General features: G+C 42.1%; 1 protein-coding gene across 4 annotated transcripts in view; it reads right to left on the bottom strand.

The window, feature by feature from the left end:
* Positions 1-6,089: 6,089 nt before the first annotated feature.
* Positions 6,090-16,591, bottom strand: part of LOC131190833 (homeobox protein Hox-D3a-like) — a 178,392-nt gene continuing 167,890 nt past the window's right edge. For 3 of the 4 annotated variants that reach the window (XR_009153331.1, XR_009153333.1, XR_009153332.1), the window contains exons 2-3: positions 16,283-16,357; positions 6,090-14,538 (exon numbers count right to left, since the gene is read on the bottom strand). The gene's annotated coding sequence lies outside the window, so the exon portion shown is untranslated. The other variant, XR_009153334.1, reaches the window with a different exon arrangement.

The following is a 16,591-nucleotide window of genomic DNA, read 5'->3' as shown; positions in this document are numbered from 1 at the left end:
TGTTGTGACCCAAGTTCCTGGACCCGGACTCCTGGACCCGGATGATTCAGAAAGTGAGGGAGAAGACCTGGCCAGCCCTGCTTCTCTTGAGCCCTTTCCCTCCCTGGCACCCACTCAAAGGGAGGAGGAGGGGCCGGCAAAGCCTGATTCCCTGGAGCCTCCTTCTGATTTGGCAACGCCCCAAGAACAGTTTTGGAGTGATGCAAGATTACGCAGACGTGACCGGCGTGCGCAGCAGCGGAAGAGTTGGGACAAAGCCAAGTCATAATTGTCATGCAGTGACATCTGCAGAGACTATAAATAGGAGGCGGGACTTCCTGGTTTTTTGTCTTGGACAAAGCAATGAATTTGCACGGGCAATCTGTATCAACGGAGGGAAGAATATATTCGTGAGTAATTCTGGCCTTATCTGTAATTTCCTTGTTATCTCCAGAAACTTGGCAGGCCCGTGGGTAGACGTAGCCAGGACATTTATATATATGTAAATAAATCAGAAAAGGAGGCCTCTGACTGACTCTTTGCTGGGAGTATTGGGGGAAGGGAAACAGAACACATGGTGTGTGATTTCTCAGAAGTAAAGGAAGGGAAGAAAAGAGAGCCAATTATTATTATTGTTTGTATTTCTAATACTTGATTATCTCATATACATAGGAGGATTAAGTTGCTGGCGAGCCTGCTGCTGCCTTATACTCTTAACACTCAGTGTCCCAAAATTTGTCCCATGGCTGTAATTACGGTCTCCACTAAAGAGCAGTGGGAGAACCTTACGGCCCTCAAAATGTTGCTGAGCTACAGATCTACAGAAGACTCAGCCAGTCTGCCAGATGTTGAAGGATAATGAGAACCGTAGCCAACAATATCTGGAGGCAGGGAAAAACTGCAGGGAGAGGTTCAAAAGTTCCAAAATGGTGAAGGTGATAGGCACTCAATCCCCACCCCCACCCCCCATCATTTTTAATGGGCATCACACACATTGCATGTACAGGCGGTCCTCAACTTAGAACCATTCATTTAGCGACCACCTGATGTTACATCGGCATTGAAAACGAAGGGACTTACAAGCAGTCCTCCCACATAATGACCGTCGTAGCATTCCTACAGTCGCCTGATCAGAATCTGGGCACTTGGCAACTGGCATGTTTTTACAAAGGTTGCAGTGTCCTGGGGGGTCATATATTCCCCATTTGCAACCTTCCCTGCCAGCTTCCCACAAGCAATCAACGGGGGAAGCCAGATTCGTTTAATGGCCACATGATTCTCTTAACGGGGGTGATTCGCTTAACCACCAATAGCAAATAGGTTGTACAATTGGGCATGACTCCTTTAACAGCTGCCTTGCTTAGCAACAGAAATTTTGGTCCCAACTGTGGTCCTAAGTCAAGGACTACCTGTACGTAAAAAGGAATATGGCTTCAGTTGCTCGGGTCTCAACCACCGCTTGGTCCCTGTTGACTCCATTGACAGAGGCCCCTATTGGAAGAGTTGTTGTTTCTCCCCTCTATAGTTACCCTTACTCATTCAGCATTCATGCATTTGCTGGAAATGGGATAACTCCATTCAGTATGCGGGTATAAGGGAGTATAAGATAAGATATTTAGATAAGGTATTTAGTAGATATGGATATGGTGGCTCAGTGGATTAGACAGTGAGCTTGTCGATCGAAAGGTTGGCAGTTCAGCGGTTCGAATCCCGAGTGCCGCGTAACAGGGTGAGCTCCCGTTACTTGTCCCAGCTTCTGCCAACCTAGCAGTTCGAAAGCACTTAAAAAAATGCAAGTAGGAAAATAGGGACCACCTTTGGTGGGAAGGTAAAAGCGTTCTGTGTGCCTTTGGCATTTAGTCATGCTGGCCACATGACCACACAGACGTCTTCGGACAGCGCTGGCTCTTCGGCTTTGAAACGGAGATGAGCACCGCCCCCTAGAGTCGGGAATGACTAGCACATACGTGCGAGGGCAACCTTTACCTTTACGTAGTAGATATGGCCAAGGCATCAGTCTACATTTGAGATATGCATTGCAGCATGATTTGGGGACAGGGACAGATGTTTTCAAAGGCAATATATAACACACAACATAGAGAGATTTCTCCTTGAGCAAAATGGAGCGCTCCCCACATCGTTTTCCATTTTAATTTCAAGCATCAGCTTGATTCCTCTTCTTGCTGTCCTAGAAGAGAGCAGTTGGCGGGGAAAATACACTGCGTAAAGTGTGAGAGAATTCAAATGCTGAATTTAAGGGGACACAAAGCAGCGGCAACATCTCCTGGGCCAGGCCATTTAAATGAATGGAAGCGGTACAGAAGCATTAATCTGGGTTTGTGTGCGCTTTTCACGAAGGGAAAAACCTATGAAAACTCCTAACCAAGCCTGAACAATATAGCAATTGTGTTTCAGAGCTGTTGTGAATCATCTACTCAAAGAGAGATGCAATTCCTCTGTGGTGTAAACCAAACTATTTGATAATCAGCTCACATTTGCCAGAATTTTCTCCCTCCTCTTTTCTTCTATTTGATTAAAATGTGAGAAGTTCTCATTAGGTCTTTTCAGCCACATGCTAGAAAGTTATTAAAGCTCAGTTTAAAAAGGAGAGCATGCTGTATATCTTCACAGCTGGCCTCATTCATGCCCTCCTTATTGAAACAATATAATGTTTTTACGCCTTTCTTTCCACCCACCTTTCCCAAGTGAGAAAATATTTCCCTGTTCAGTGGTTAACTAAACTGTAACAGCTGTTTTTTTTTTCTCTTGAAGTCATAAATGTCTCCAATAATAATGTATTAACACCTCCAAGAAATTGATTCTGGGAATCCTAATTGTCAAAACTTCCATTCGCTTCCCAAGTTTTATTTGCATTTCATATTTGTTTCTGAGATGGAATACAGACGGGCTGCCAGCATCTTAGCAAGGATGCGATTCAGTAAGTTAGCATTCAGACAAACTCATAATAAAACATTCTTCATCCATGGAAATCTTGAAACTGGGATGGCACTGAGCTATTTTTGTTATGTACAAATGTCTTTCTCTTCAGACAGCTGGTAAAAGTTGGAATCAGCTGCAAGTAAAATGGACATCCCAGTTTGGAACACAATGGGATAGTGGCCAAAATTGGCAAGCCCAGGCTACATTGATTCCCTTTCCCTCATAAAACTGAGCAGGCCTTGCTCTCATCACTTCTCTTGGCTCACATGATTAGTAGATGTTGGCATGCTTGGAGGAATATGGAGCCAAAAAGTTGGAGAGAAAGTCTGTCCCGCCACAGATGGATGTAGCATTTTTCTCCTGCGTGAAAACAAGAAGGTTTGGGTTTTTTTGGAATTTTGGTGAGATCAAAAGAGCTCCATTTAAATTTCTTACTTACTTACTTTATTTATTTATTTATTTATTTTGTCACAACATCATATAAAAAGATTATATAGTATATAAACATATATATGAGTAAATATTAGGAGGTATAAGCATATATATATATATATAGGAAGAAGAAGGCCGCGGTGTGGCTCAGGCTGTAAGAAGCCTGTTATTAAAACACAGCTGCCTGCAATAACTGCAGGTTCTAGTCCCACCAGGTCCAAGGTTGACTCAGCCTTCCATCCTTTATAAGGTAGGTAAAATGAGGACCCAGATTGTTGGGGGGGCAATAAGTTGACTTTGTAAATATACAAATAGAATGTGACTATTGCCTTACACACTGTAAGCCGCCCTGAGTCTTCGGAGAAGGGCGGGATATAAATGTAAATAAAAAAGAAAGAAAACAATAGGACAGGAACGGTAGGCACGTTTGTGCGCTTTTCACGAAGGAAAAACCTATGAAAACTCCTAACCAAGCCTGAACAATATAGCAATTGTGTTTTAGAGCTGTTGTGAATCATCTACTCAAAGAGAGATGCAATTCCTCTGTGGTGTAAACCAAACTATTGATAATCAGCTCACATTTGCCAGAATTTTCTCCCTCCTCTTTTCTTCTATTTGATTAAAATGTGAGAAGTTCTCATTAGGTCTTTTCAGCCACATGCTAGAAAGTTATTAAAGCTCAGTTTAAAAAGGAGAGCATGCTGTATGTCTTCACAGCTGGCCTCATTCATGCCCTCCTTATTGAAACAATATAATGTTTTTACGCCTTTCTTTCCACCCACCTTTCCCAAGTGAGAAAATATTTCCCTGTTCAGTGGTTAACTAAACTGTAACAGCTGTTTTTTTTTTCTCTTGAAGTCATAAATGTCTCCAATAATAATGTATTAACACCTCCAAGAAATTGATTCTGGGAATCCTAATTGTCGAAACTTCCATTTGCTTCCCAAGTTTTATTTGCATTTCATATTTGTTTCTGAGATGGAATACAGACGGGCTGCCAGCATCTTAGCAAGGATGCGATTCAGTAAGTTAGCATTCAGACAAACTCATAATAAAACATTCTTCATCCATGGAAATCTTGAAACTGGGATGGCACTGAGCTATTTTTATTATGTACAAATGTCTTTCTCTTCAGACAGCTGGTAAAAGTTGGAATCAGCTGCAAGTAAAATGGACATCCCAGTTTGGAACACAATGGGATAGTGGCCAAAATTGGCAAGCCCAGGCTACATTGATTCCCTTTCCCTCATAAAACTGAGCAGGCCTTGCTCTCATCACTTCTCTTGGCTCACATGATTAGTAGATGTTGGCATGCTTGGAGGAATATGGAGCCAAAAAGTTGGAGAGAAAGTCTGTCCCGCCACAGATGGATGTAGCATTTTTCTCCTGCGTGAAAACAAGAAGGTTTGGGTTTTTTTGGAATTTTGGTGAGATCAAAAGAGCTCCATTTAAATTTCTTACTTACTTTATTTATTTATTTATTTATTTATTTTGTCACAACATCATATAAAAAGATTATATAGTATATAAACATATATATGAGTAAATATTAGGAGGTATAAGCATATATATATATATATAGGAAGAAGAAGGCCGCGGTGTGGCTCAGGCTGTAAGAAGCCTGTTATTAAAACACAGCTGCCTGCAATTACTGCAGGTTCTAGTCCCACCAGGTCCAAGGTTGACTCAGCCTTCCATCCTTTATAAGGTAGGTAAAATGAGGACCCAGATTGTTGGGGGGGCAATAAGTTGACTTTGTAAATATACAAATAGAATGTGACTATTGCCTTACACACTGTAAGCCGCCCTGAGTCTTCGGAGAAGGGCGGGATATAAATGTAAATAAAAAAAAAGAAAGAAAAACAATAGGACAGGAACGGTAGGCACGTTTGTGCGCTTATGCACGCCCCTTATGCATACTTGCATCTGAATTAGCTAACCTGTTCTGATAATCACAATTATGCTAATAGTGACACTATGAAATTTCCACGGAATGTCTCTTTAAGAAGTTTTTCTCTTCTGTGCTAAACACACACACACACACACACACACACACACACACACACACACGCCATTTGAAGTACTATAGACTGATACACTTGGGAAGTCAAACCTATCCACCCCTCTCTCCCAATAACCGTGAATTTGTTGGCTATTTTTTTAAAAAAACAGATTATTTATGGTTTATTTTAGACATCAGATCATTTGATGCTCGTGTCCACAATTTGTCACTGTTTTTATTGTCACCAATTGCCCATAACTGGAGTGCATTTAAAACAACATTGATCTTGATATTATGGTGTCATAATATGACAGTAATAGTTGTAGTCTGCTCAGGAAATCCAGTTGCTAAGATTGATGGCTTCACTGTACCAATTATATTCTGTCCATCTAAATGATAAAGAGAGTTGGAAGCATTCAATAGACAAATTAGATATCTTTTCCAATTATTTCTTTTATTTTATAAGGCCACATGTTTGATTAACAACTTTTTACTTCTCTTATTAGTCAGCCAATGTCGTTCACACATTTCATGTGTTTTAATTTTATGGATGTAATGAAAAATATTGGAAACAGTCACAAAACTGACAAGCCGTATTGGTTCTGTTTCAGTGTGCGTGCAATTTATTTTTATAGACCATGGACATTTGCTTTCTTCTCTTCTGTGTTTAAAATAAGTCCAAGTCTAGTTTCCTTTGGCTCTGGAAGAAATAAAAGAAAATGCAGACATGTTTTCCTTCAACACTTGCTTAGTTTTTATTTAGAATAACAGCAAGCATAAAACACATCTGGGAAGGAGAGGAAAAACCCCAGTAATGAAATTAATTTGTTACAGAGAAGACCAGACAAATGATACAAAAGCAATGATAACAACATAAAATATATATATATCCTCTTCTTAATAGCCATTAAATGAACATAAAATGCAATTGTACGATTTATACAAATAAATTAACTGCCTGGGACTTAGGAAGGGAACTCCAGCGAGGCTGTAGGCATCTTGATTTGCTAACTGCCACTCAAAATGAGATCAGCACATGTTTGTATTTATTGTCAATACAGTTCTGGATGTGGTTGAAATTATTATTTTTTCTAAAAGGTCTCCAGTAGGTCAGAAGATGGTCATCAAATGGCAGTAACAAGTGAGTAATGTACTGAGCTAAGCTGGCTAGTTTGAGCCTGTGAATCCATGGGTGCAATTGGCAGCAACAAAGCTCTTCTCCTGAAGGTTACCAACCTTGAAGGTGTTCTAGCTACTTTTATCTGCTAAAGCAGGGGGTGTCAAACTCAGGGGCCACCCTGGAAACAGCAAAGGACCAGCCTGTGGTGCCTCTGTCAGCGAAAATGGAGCTCGGGAGGGGCACACGCAGCCCCCCTGGGCTCCTTTTTTCTCTGCAGAGAGCTGGCAAAACAAACTAAAAACAAAAGGAGAAATGTTTCCCCTTTTGTATTTGAGCATGCAAGAAGGGACAGGAAAGGAGAAAGGGAAAGAGGAAAGACAAAGAAAAAGAAGGGAAGATGGGAAGAGATGGGAAGAGGAAAAATAAGGAAAGAGGGGAAGGAAGGACAATGAAGAAGGAAGGAAAAAGAAGAAAAAGAAGGAAGGAAGGAAGGAAGGAAGGAAGGAAGGAAGGAAGGAAGGAAGGAAGGAAGGAAGGAAGGAAGGAAAATTTGGAAGAACCGAACAGATCCAGGAGCAACCCACCACTGGTCTGGAAGAGTCCTTAGACTCTGGAGTTGATCGCCTTTATTAGATACTGGAGGTGGGGCGAGGAACATCTTCTTTAGATGGTAATGTACAATGTGCTACATTCTGAAATACAGTAAATCAGATATTACAGGTATATCTGTTTACATGCAGAATGCCATTCACTCTCACTTCTACGTGGAGTATGAAGGACTACAGTTCCAGGGTCGTTGCCCTATATGTATTGATTTATTGACTGACTGTCAATCATACTTCCTGCCTATTTTTGCATTGTATTAACTTCAGATGCATATCCCTGCTGAACGAGCACATCTCTTGATTCCGGGGAATATCTGGAAGTCTTCTCTCTGGACATGAATTAAACATGCGGATACGAGAAATGTGATCTAACACGCTTGCTTGCCGGATTCGTGGACTTCATTATCCTCCCAGATGCTGACAAATGTCCAGTGTTGTTAAACTTTATTAGAGATGGTCCTTGCCAAATGTAACACTGCATGGGGTTGCACATATGGCGATACTGACACAATATCCTGTGCTGGGCACACATGTGAGAGAACATCTGAAGCCTTTGTGGGGCAGGAATGCACAGCCTTTGATGAGATCCCTTGATTGGAGATCCAGCCCTGAGGCGAAAGAGGTTTTACATTCTGTTCCTGGGTCTGTAAAACTATTAGCTTTTTTTTTTTTTTCCCCTACTCCGTAGAGATGTCCAATTCCTCTTTGAAAGTTGCTGGAACCCTCGTGATGAATGAACTTTTAATGGAGAGGAATAGGTCGGCTTGTTTTAAGTGAAACGTTTATATGGAAGTGGATGATTTAAACAACTTGGGCTCCATTAAACAAAAAGGAAAGCTTGATCTTAAAACTCTCATTTGTTTTGGAGAGTGTCTGGTCTGGGATAAACATGACATTAAGTAGCCATCTGAGCATTGCTAAAACATACATTTGCCCCTCGTAATAAAATGTTTTTAAGAGATAGTAATGGTTACCTTGAGAGCGATTCATATTAGAAGCATTTAAAACGGAGGGAAGAGATCCTCGTCGTGACTTCTTTCAATAACTGTCCATCAAAGGCGGCGTCAAGAGCACACCGCAAAATGGAGAGCGCCACTGATTTATTTAGTAGCAATCTCTATGTCTCATTTAAAGTCATTGGCACTGAATACTTAAATGAAGAAATGTTAAATCCTCGGGCTGCTTCCCCTGTTCCCTGTGCGACGAAAGAACAGAAGGCATGCCAGATAGTCCAGCTGGCATCTGTGTTCCTGATCTGTTGCCATACAACCCACCGTAAGTTGAAGTCCCTAGGGAGAGAAAACAGATCTCCTGTCTCCTGTTCTAAAGAAAATCATACATGTCTTTACAAGTTGGGAATGACAGGCAAGGTATTCCTTCCAATACAAGGGCTGTCTTGCTCATTTCAGAGGAATAAGCAATTCCTATACATTTTTTGGTTTTTGCCAACCAAAGTGCGTATAGTCAAAGCTATGGTTTTCCCAGTTGCAATGTATGGCTGTGAAGGTTGGACCATAAGAAAGGCTAAGCGCCAAAGAATTGAGGCCTTTGAACTCTGGTGCTGGAGAAGACTCCTGCGAGTCCCTTGGACTGCAAGGTGAACAAACAAGTCAGTTCTAGAGGAGATCAACCCTGACTGCTCTTTAGAAGGCCAGATCCTGAAGATGAAACTGAAATACTTTGGCCACCTAATGAGAAAGAAGGACTCACTGGAGAAGAGCCTAATGCTGGGAAAGATTGAGGGCAAAAGAAGAAGGGGACGACAGAGAACGAGGTGGCTGGACGGAGTCACTGAAGCAGTAGGCATGAATTTAAATGGACTCCAGAGGATGGTAGAGGACAGGAAGGCCTGGAGGAATGTTGTCCATGGGGTCGTGATGGGTAGGACACGACTTCTCAACTAACAACAACAAATACGTTTTTCACTGAGTAAATTTGCTGCTGGTCACGTGGCAGTCAACTATGGATCTTTAAAGCAAGTTAAAATTATAACACAGCAGCAGCAGCAGTATCAACAACAATAATGAATATTTAGGTAAGTATGATAGAAGAGATAACACTGGCATCAGTGATGGGTTTCTACTAGTTCGCCCCGGTTCACCCAGGTTCGGGTGAACTGGTAGTGACAGTGGCGGGAGGCTCCGCCCACCCACCCCAGACATCATCATCACGGACAGACTGAACATGTGCAGAAGGTTCTGTGCATGCGCAGAAGCACTGTGCGCTAGCGAAACAAGCACATGCTTACAGTTCCAAACTGGTAGCGAAGGTAAGCGGAACCCACTACTGACTGGCATGCTTGCATTTTAAGAAGGCCATGAAAACTAAAAGCACTTAGCAACAGCACTTAGGCTGATATGCTGCTTCCCAGTGCTTTACAACCTTTTCCAAACGGTATACAGATTCAGTATATTGCCCCCCAACAATCTGGGTCCTGCTTTCACCAAGCTGGACGGAAGGCTGAGTCAACCTTGAGCCGGTGAGAATCGAATTCCTGGCAGTCGGCAGAAATAGCCTGCAATACTGCATTCTAACCAGGGCGCCACCATGGCTCATCATTATAAAAGCTATATAAGCTCAGATTGATAGCTATGCTATCATACTCTGATGCTGGTTTTCTACAGGACAGTTTTCATAGGACCAGTTCAGAAAATTTTCTCGAGGTTGGAAAAAACTCAGCATCACCATGAATATCACCCAGCCTTATAATCCATGTCCACTTTGAGGTGACAGATAGAAACATTATGAAGGAAAGTGGATTCTCCAACTTCCCTAGTTCTAGTAAAGGAACTGTTTGTAGTGCTTGATCTTAAGGGAGGAGTAGGACAAAGACATTGTGGGGAAAGGCACGTAACGTGGACCCAATAGATCCATGTGGCTGGGGTGGAGGTACCAGCTCTGGAAGAAATTGATTACAAAGAGGGTGGGGAGGGATGAATGAGGACAGTGGGTTTAACTCTATCTGTCCCACTCTCCCCATGCCACACGCTTGTTCTAATATGACCTTCAGAAACTTTTGCTCTGTGATCTCTGATGGCTTTTTTGGTGAGGGCAAACAAGCATTTGAAACTCTGCAGACTTGGTGCAGATGGGGGACAGTGGACGGAGAGTGGAACTACATAGCACAATGTTTCTCTACCTCAGCAACTGGCAGATGTGTGAAGTTCAACTCCCAGAATTCCCCAGCTAACATGGCCGAGAAACAGTGACACAGCAAATTAGGGAAAGCCAAATATATTGCCAGTCATTTTCTGTTTCCCTCCAGAATGGTAGGGCATCATATGTTAGGCAAGTAAGTAAATGGGTAGATTGTTCTGTCCCCCTTCGCCTCCGTCCGAGCGATGGCTTAATTAGCCAGCACTATCAGCTCTGGCAGCAAAATAGCGAGCATCTGCCAAGTGTCTCTGTTATCTCCCTCGACGCCGATGAGTCACCCAGGAACAAACTTCAGCTCTTAGTTAAGCAGTTAATTTGCCTGCTACAAAGAGACACAGCAGCTCTTGCTGCCTTTATATCCTGTGGGGTGTGGCTCCATGACTCAGCACTTCCTAGGCCTGCCCCACCCCTGCTTCTGTTGTTCCTGCCTCTCCTGCCTATGAAACCTAGGGTCCAGCCAGGCCTGATTGCCATCAGCTGGGTCTGGAGGCGTGGCCTGGGGGGGAAAGAGTTAGGGGATGGAGGCCTCGTTATCTCTTCCACCTGTCCTGCCCCTGGCTGCTGGAGCTGAGCCAGGGGAGCCGGTGCTCCCGAGGTAAGTCCTGACGGCCCTTCCCCCTCACTTTCCAAGTCACTTTCTGGCAGGAGGCCCGGCTCGGGGGGCGCAGACACAACATAGATAAGTAGGTTGAGATTAGATAGATAGCTGGTAGGTAGGTAGGTAGGTAGGTAGGTAGATAGATAGATAGATAGATAGATAGATAGATAGATAGATAGATAGATAGATAGATAGATAGATAGATAGACAGACAGACAGACAGACAGACAGACAGACAGATGATAGATAGACACAGACAGACAGATGATAGAGAGAGCTTTACAATTGGTTTGAGAGAAAGTGTGTATGAGAGAGAAATAATCCACCCACAAAGGAGAAAAAACAAAATTTTCCTTCTTCTCTCTCTGAACTACTGTATAAGAACTGATTTTGGAGTCCTCTTGTGTTCTTCTTCCTTCTCTGTTTCATTTCATGTTCTGTCTGTATGGGCTTGGGAATCTTAGGCAAACTCTTGGAAAAAGTCCCAAGATATTGCACAGAATAAGAATGCTTTGAGTAGATGCCACAAAGACTGGCTCTTCCTCTTCCTTACACTGCATTGCATACTCACTGCATACCCAAAGCACCTGAGGGTAGAACAAGAAGCAATGGGTGGAAACTGATCAAAGAAAGAAGCAACTTAGAACTAAGGAGAAATTTCCTGACAGTTAGAACAATTAATAAGTGGAACGACTTGCCTTCAGAAGTTGTGAATGCTCCAACACTGGAAATTTTTAAGAAAATGTTGGACAACCATCTGACTGAGATGGTGTAGGGTTCCTGCCTAGGCAGGGGGTTGGACTAGAAGGCCTCCAAGGTCCCTTCCAACTCTGTTGTTATGTTATGTTATGTTATGTTATGTTATGTTATGTTATGTTATGTTATGTTATGTTATGTTATGTTATGTTATGTTATGTTATGTTATGTTATGTTATGTTATGTTATGTTATGTTATGTTATGTTATGTTATGTTATGTTATGTTATGTTATGTTATGTTATGTTATGTTATGTTATGCATTGAACAACTCCATCGTTGTGTTAAATACATAGAAAGCAAGTGACGGTGAAAAGAAAGTGATGAGAAAAACCTTTTGAGATCTAGGAACCATTTACTGGGCAGAGTAAATGATCAAGACATAGATAGTCAAATAATCTTCCTTGGTATAAAGCAGGTTCTTACATTTCTCTGTCGGACAGGTAGAACTTTGGTTCCTCCAATTTCATGCAGACAAACCTTTTCCCATAGTGACCAATGCTAGTAACTTAATTAGGAAAGTGAGCAGAACACAGCATCCCCTTCCTTTTGAAATCCCAAAATGTAAACAGCTGCTTCCAAACATCTGTTCTTCTGAAAGCTCCTACAATAAGAATAACTCGCTCACTCTGGGTACTTATGATGGAACTTTTTCCCTACTGCTAACGGTCAAGAGGTTTTAACAAGGGGTAGAGAATAACATCACGCCTCTGTTTTATTGTAAATAGAATAGAATAGAATAGAATAGAATTTTTTATTGGCCAAGGGTGATTGGACACACAAGGAATTTGTCTTGGTGCATATGCTCTCAGTGTACATAAAAGAAAAGATACGTTCATCAAGGTACAACATTTACAACACAATTGATGATCAGTATATCATCTTCCCCTCCCCCCACTTTGTGCTTTCTATTAAAAATGACAAGCGTTCTCTGAAGTAATAGGTAGCAATGTGTTTAGTGTCACATGTTGATAGGCCCTCTCTTTGCACCCTTGAGCACTTCTGGAACCTGTAATTTTCATTATCAAATGACACACTGTATGGAAATACATTTTACTTTGATCCATTTGTGGGTATATTTCTCCAAAGACTTTTCTTTCTCCTTTATCAAGGCCCAGGGAGGCAATAGCTTCCTGTCCATCTTCTTGAACTATGAGATTAGATCTCAAGGAGGTTTAGATGAAGAGACGCAGCTCAGGGGTAGAAGAACACCTGTTTTTCGTGCGAGGTCACAGGTTCAGTCCCCCACATCTGCAAGTAGGGCTGTAAAAGGGTCTCTGAAGGCCTGGAAAGTTCTGGTTTTGCAGGCAATGCTGCAACATGAGCGGTTTCAAAAGTTTTTATTAGAACTTCTGCCTGTCCAAGACACGTGACAGCCATGCAGGATATTCCAAGTGGTACTGTTGACTGGATTTCACAGGTTCTTTTGAGATTTACTGAAGGTGCATAAGAGCACAAGAAGGCAGTGTTGGTAATGGTTAGATTTTATGACTCAGGGCCAAACTGCATCATGTTATGTCATGAGATCAGGTCATAGAACTTCCAACACAATTTTCTATTTTAAAAAAAGCCATTGGTGGGGAAGACTTTCATATTTCATAATTCTCAATCAAATTGGCTCCCGAAGAGCTGTTCTTATCTGTCAAAAGGTAGCACAGTATGGTATATGCCAATGCATTTCCTTCTCAGTGGCCAAAAATAATTTTAGGGGGGAAATGACTTAAATTGCAAAGATGGTATATGGCAATGGATTTAGAATAGAATTCTTTATTGGCCAAGTGTGGTTGGACACACAAGGAATTTGTTTCTGGTGAGTAAGTTCTCGGTGTACATATAAGCAACAAGTAATAAATCATGATCATAATCATCATAAAATACATTCATCATAAATCATAAGATACAACACTTAGTGATAGTCATAGGATACTAAATAAGCAATCAACATAAACCATAGTAGGTATAAACTGTAAGATACAAGCAACAAAGTTATAATCATAAGAAGATAAAGAAATAGGTAATAGGAAAGATGAGAAGGATAATAGTAACATAGCCCTACTAGGTAGTTTGACAGTGTTGTGGGAATTAGTTGTTTAGCAGACTGATGGCATGGGTGGGGGGGACTGTCCTTGTGTCTAGTTCTTTTGGTGTGCAATGCCCTATAGCCTCGCCTTGAGGGAAGAAGTTGAAACAGTTTATGTCCAGGATGTGGACTCAGCCTTCCATCCTTCCGAGGTCAGTAAAATGAGGACCCAGATTGTTGGGGGCAATAGGCTGACTCTGTAAACTGCTTAGAGTGGGCTGTAAAACACTGTGAAGCGGTATATAAGTCTAAGAGCTATTGCTATTGCTATTGCTATTGCTATATGAGGGGTCTGTAGATATTTTCACAGCCCTCTTTCTGGCTTGTGCAGTATACAGGTCTTCAATGGAAGTCAGGTTGGTAGCAATTGTTTTTTCCTGCAGTTCTAACTATCCGTTGAAGTCTGTGTGTGTCTTGCTTGGTTGCAATAGCCTAATCTATAACAACACTGATCCCCCTGAAATAAAACTGCACTGGGATTCCACTTACAGAATTAAAATGCTTTCCAGCCAGCATGCCACAGATTCCCGCTTCTTCCTACATTGTGGTCACATGAAGTCCCCACTTAACAGCCGCATGGTCCTGGGGTTACAAAGGTACATAGGACGACTAGATTTGCAGTTGCTAAATAATGTGCAAGCTTTATCACCACATCATTTCATGCCAGACATTCCAGTCCTGAGCGCCATCATAACCCAAGTACTACTTATAACATGATGTATGGCCCCTAGGCTGAGAAGACCTGGTCAACTTCCCTTCTTTTTCTTCTTGTGCCATATTCTCACTGGACGTTGGTGATCATGTTGGCGATCCTACTTTTCCCTAGGCAGTTTCAAAGCTCAATCATTATTTCTCCATGACCATTTCAAAGCTGTTAAGAGAAATTAAAAAGAGCTTCAGTAGATATAACCTGATGTCCTAGGATTAAAAATGGAATAAAAATATAACACGACACAAACTTCCCAAAAGATTGCAACATATACCTAATGGCAAAAGTAAAGGTTTCCCCAGTCATGTCCAACTCTAGAGGATGGTGCTCATCTCCGTTTCTTAGCTGAAGAAGCCAGCGTTGTCTGAAGACATTTCCATGGTCATGTGGCCAGCATGACTACATGCCAACACTGTTATCTTCCCACTGAATTGGTACCTATTTATCTACTCTCATTTGCATGCTTTCAAACTGCTAGGTGGGCAGGAGCTGGGGCAGGTAATGGAAACCCACCCCACTGCATGACACTCGAATCTTGAACCTGGGCTTTCAGCTTTACAGCTGACAAGTTCAGCATCTTTCACTGCTAAGCCATCCTGCCCCCTAACATATACCTAAGTAGCCCCTATTCTCTGCTGCATTTAAAGCCACACCCTGACCTGTGGCACAGCCTGCCCTGTTAATTCTAGATTTTTGTTCTGTTGGTAGCCTTTGTCTCCTTTCAGTGGTGAACTGTCCTGATATTTTGTGCTTCCCTTCACCGAAGATTAATAAATGCCATTATTCTTTTGATAGTGGGTCATTTTGGGAAGTCTTGATTTAACCTTTTGCATGCTCAGTGGAGTGAATTTGTAGTGCAAAGTTGGGGTGCTGCGCTGATGGGGCTCTAGTAATGTGAGCAAAGGTTTTCCACTGTCTTCTCTCTCTGGATGGAACCAAAGGAAGAAGAGAAAACTAAGCCCGGCAATGGCTTGCTGTTAAAGGAGCAAATGCTTTGAGAGATTTATGACAAGGGAAAGGAACTGCCTTGCATCCTGTGATAAATTAAGAGGAGAAAGGAAACTTCCACAATAGCCCTATAAGAGGAATTTCCCTCTTGTCTGTCCAGAAGGGGGACTTGAGGGAAAGAGAGCTTCACTCTAGCCAGATGTCTCCAGCTGCAAATCATCATCATTTTGAAGGAGAGTCATGTTTTATTTTTGGTTCCTATGAAAAAAAAAATCTGGCTTGTGAGAAAGAAAGGGAAGGAGGGCAGGGCAGGGCTTCTCTTGGCACACATCCTGACTGGATCTTCAGTGGAAACAAAGAAAACAACATGCCTTTTGCACCAGTGAGATTTTAAGCCAGAAATGCATGTTTGTTTGTGTGCCTTGTCCGGATGCAGCTGCAGAAGGCAGTGGAAAAAGGAACCCCAGGATTAAAGGTGCCATGATAGGAAGGTGCAGCACAGACCTCTCTCTCCTGGATCTTTTACCCACATTCAGTCATATCTTGTCCTTCAGGTTGTGTTTCAGCTGATCTCGTTGCAAAGATAAAAGTCGGGAGATATCTGAATTTCCCTATATTTATGTACTAGGTCAGTGCTGAAGAGCCTCTTCCAGTTTCACAGCCCTAAAACTTCGCAACAACTTTTCTTCTAATAACCTCAATCAGGGTTTCTCAAACGTGGCAGTTTTAAGGTGTGTGGACTACCCCAGCATGGCTGGCTGGGGAATTCTGGGCATTGAAATCCATGCATCTTAAAGTTGCCGTATTTGAGAAACACCTAAATGAAGAAAGAAGATTATGAAAAGCAAATGTCTACCAAGTCAGAACCGCTAATCCATCTAATTCAATAATGTCTATTCCAGACATTGGCAGCCTGCAGACCTGTGCAATCCTCAGCCTCATTTCATGCAGCTCTTACCTAATTCCCCGAGCCCTCTGAAAACTGCAATCCATGCAATTCATACCTCTGGTCAGAGTAATCTGCCCCAGCCTGCTAGAGAGAGAGGGGAGGGGAGGGAAGGGGTATCGGTTACTCACTAAACAATCTGAAAATTAATAAAGTTTTAAAAAACATTTTACCCTAAACTGTAAAGGCTCCGTTTTTGCAAAAAGACCCGGTTAAAATCTTGAAGCCAATGGCACTCTCAGGGAATGATGATGTTGAGGCAAAACTTCAAGGCTCATTTGAAAGAATGAGCAAGACAGTCCCCAGACATCACAGGGCTGG

This window comes from Ahaetulla prasina, chromosome 2 (genome assembly GCF_028640845.1).
Source record: "Ahaetulla prasina isolate Xishuangbanna chromosome 2, ASM2864084v1, whole genome shotgun sequence".
NCBI classification, from domain to species: Eukaryota; Metazoa; Chordata; class Lepidosauria; order Squamata; family Colubridae; genus Ahaetulla; species Ahaetulla prasina.
Note: the sequence above shows the minus strand (reverse complement) of the source record. Positions and strands in the feature narration are given on the sequence as shown.